This window comes from Callorhinus ursinus, unplaced genomic scaffold, assembly GCF_003265705.2.
Source record: "Callorhinus ursinus isolate GAN/ISIS: 27379988/994484 unplaced genomic scaffold, GSC_fseal_2.0 scaffold8, whole genome shotgun sequence".
Lineage (NCBI taxonomy): Eukaryota > Metazoa > Chordata > Mammalia > Carnivora > Otariidae > Callorhinus > Callorhinus ursinus.
The window spans coordinates 19,734,750-19,738,236 of record NW_027397070.1 but is presented as its reverse complement, the minus strand read 5'-3'; the positions used below and the strand labels follow the sequence as shown (position 1 = coordinate 19,738,236).

At 36.5% G+C, this 3,487-nt stretch overlaps 1 pseudogene; it reads right to left on the bottom strand.

Annotated features, from left to right (window-relative positions):
• LOC112821911 (mitochondrial transcription rescue factor 1-like) overlaps positions 1 to 2,477 on the bottom strand; it is an 18,033-nt pseudogene extending 15,556 nt beyond the window's left edge.
• Positions 2,478 to 3,487: the final 1,010 nt, after the last annotated feature.

Genomic DNA, 3,487 nt, shown 5'->3' with positions numbered 1-3,487 from the left:
GGCTCCCAAGGAGCAGGGAGCCCGATGTGGGACTCGATCCCAGGACCCTGGGATCATGACCTGAGCCGAAGGCAGACGCTTAACCATCTGAGCCACCCAGGCGCCCAAGATTTGCCTTTGATTTTTTTTTTTTAAAGATTTTATTTATTTGACAGAGAGAGACACAGCGAGAGAGGGAGCACAAGCAGGGGGAGTGGGGGAGGGAGAAGCAGGCTTCCAGCTGAGCAGGAGCCCGATGCAGGGCTCGATCCCAGGACCCTGGGATCATGACCTGAGCCGAAGGCAGACGCTCAACGACTGAGCCACCCAGGCGCCCCTGCCTTTGATTTTGAGAACATAATATTTTATTACTGAGATACTACATGTATCTATTTTTTAATAAAATATAAGTTTATACCACTTATGATAGTTTTTTCATTCTCATAAGTAAATATGTAATAAGACTACTTAAGATTCTACTATAACCTACTACTTTCAGAATTAGATAAGTAGATGCCATTTGTACTTAAACCTATTTTTCTAGCATACTAAGTATTGTATTAGGATTCATAATTAACAACCACAGTAATATAGCATACTAAGTATTGTATGAGGATTCATAATTAACAATCACAGTAATATTTTGTCATTTTGACAGCAAACCACAAGTTCCAGTTGAATGGCATTTGAAGTTTATGTAACAGTTACTGAATGTGATTACTTCTGTTAATGATTCACATGGACTTGAATGTAAATATCTCATAACAATAAGGTTCAGTTCTTTGGGATTCCAGGCAGGTTTAATCCACAAACCTCAGTAACAATCATGTATTACTTTTTGCAGATCCTTAAATTTATTTGACTGTGTTTGAATTTTTACTATGCCAGGGGCAAAGTTCAAATAATTGCTAGACATTATAAAAGCATGGTAGAATACTATGTCCTTATTAACTTTGTTTTTTTTCTTTTTAAAGATTTTATTTATTTATTTGTCAGAGAGAGAGAAAGTGAGAGTGAGCACAAGCAGGGGGAGTGGCAGGCAGAGGGAGAAGCAGGCTCCCCGCTGATCAGGGAGACTGATGCAGGACTCGATCCCAGGACCCTGGGATCATGACCTGAATGAAGACAGACGCTTAACTGACTGAGCCACCCAGGTATCCCGGTCCTTATTAACTTTGAATGAAAAAAAATAAATATATGTTGTGATGTACAGCAAATTGCTAAGTTTTAATGGTCCTCTCTTTGTTTTGAGGTACTAAATCAAAGTATAAATATAAAGTGTATTAGAACGTGATCCCCTTATACTTAAGTTTTGGCATTCCTCTCTGATAACATCTTTATCATGAACAAACTCCCTCATAATTTTGACTTTTCTATTCATATGCAATTGCTCATTAATTGAGCATTTTTTCTAGTTTTATTATACCTTTGAGATGTTCTCCAAAGTAAGCTGCATTTTCTTCTAATGTCTTTTTAATATTTGATGACTTTGGCAAAGGAACCTAATATGCTTTAGTTCTCTCTTCCACCAAATCCTCTATCTTCCAATAATTCCTTTCCATGTTATTTGTGTCCTGATAATACTTTTATCATCTTTCTCACTGAGGCCGTCTACCAAACTCCAAGACACTCATCCACTTCCTTCAGTGATTTCTATTCATGGATCACAATCTTCTTATTTGAACTCATCCTCTATCATTTTTTTGAAATCTTAAAAATGCAGTTAAGAGTCTTCTAAAATTCTGCTCCCACTGTTTCTTAAAATTTTTTGTTATAATAATCTTCACTGTACTTTAGACAACCAACAAACAACATTAAAATGTGTCTTTATCAGAAATGCCCTATTTCTTCTATTTTCAGTTCTGAAATAATTTTTCTCACTACATACTCATGTCTTTCTACCACTCTCATCCCCATTAATTTTACTCATGGTGACTCCTGCTTAACTTGCCTGTCACAGGTGTGTTGGTAGTCCTCAGCCTCCTTGTGACTTCATCATACTTTACCCAACCTAATCATAGTCTTTCACAGCAAGGTACACGTAACCCTAGATATTTTTCATTTCTTTTTCTTGTACTTCCTATTTTTCAATTACTGGACTCTGGTGAGTCCATTATCTGTTAACCTGCACTATCTGTTTCATCCTTTGAAATCATATTATTTTCTGAAATCAGAGCTATGTGATACAATGTGATCTAATCTCTCACCATGATTTAGCAAATTTTAGTTATCATCTAATGCCCTAATAAAAGTACCCATTTCCTGACTAGTCACCCTCAGCAAAGTAATGGTAGTTTTCTCATTCCAGTTTTGTTACTTTATTGAATGTACATGTATTTTCCCAGGTCAACCGGGCAGCATGTTACCTATCTGAAGGAGAGCCCAGATAGAATATCAGACCTGTGTGAATCTCACCTTGCACTTTTACCTTCACTCTTATTTTTCTCCAAACTCTGAGAGTGTCCCAAACTCATAAGGCAAAGTCTGGATGGAGACATGATGAGGATGAATTTATTTCCAACACATTTAATACAGGATGAAGCTAAACAGGATAGCATTCTCTCCTGAAGGAGAAGCCCTATAGTCTGTAAGACAAACTCAGGTGATTTTTTTAAATCATCAGTATAAATGGACACTGACAAATCAGAAAAGACACTTAATTTACCGTTTCCAGGGACAGCTGTATCATTAGGACCTATTGTATAAAATGTTTATTTATGAAATATTTTATAAAATGTTGAATTTTGTTACTTCCCTCTGCATTTGAAGTAAGGACAATAAGAGTCATGTGCATTGGGTTTCTTTCCTCCTTTCTACCTTCCTTCCTTCCTTCTTTGTTTTTCTGTTATTTTTATTTTCTTTATAATAATTATTGACTCCAAATACATTGAATTTTATTTATTTTATCAGAGTTATACATATACACATTTTATTTTATTTTTTTAAGATTTTATTTATTTATTTGACATAGAGAGAGAGAGACAGAGTGAGCACAAGCAGGGGGAGTGGCAGGCAGAGGCAGAGGGAGAAGCAGGCTCCCCACAGAGAAGGGGGAGCCCGATGTGGGACTCGATCCCAGGACTCCGGGATCATGACCTGAGCCGAAGGCAGTCATTTAACCAACTGAGCCACCCAGGTGCCCCATATACACATTTTAAAGCATCAGTTGGCTTTACAAAGTATGTTCTGGGATAGGCTAATGCCCTGAGAATAACTTCAACTTCTTCAGCGATACTTTCTGTGACTTTACAAGTTGGCCCCTGAGATAATCTTCATTTTGTAATGAATTTACCTGTGCAATTAAAAGGAGATTTTATTATCACCAGTGTTTCTAGGCATTTGGTAACAAAAGAGTTTTCCTTTATCATACCATGTCATATTGCTAACATTTGAATTAAATTGTCTGGCTAGAAATTCCAGGTTTAAATGTGAATTTAATTTATTTGATGTTTTTAATCTAAAAGTTGGACAGATATAAAAGTCAATTATTTTGGCCAGAAATATAAAC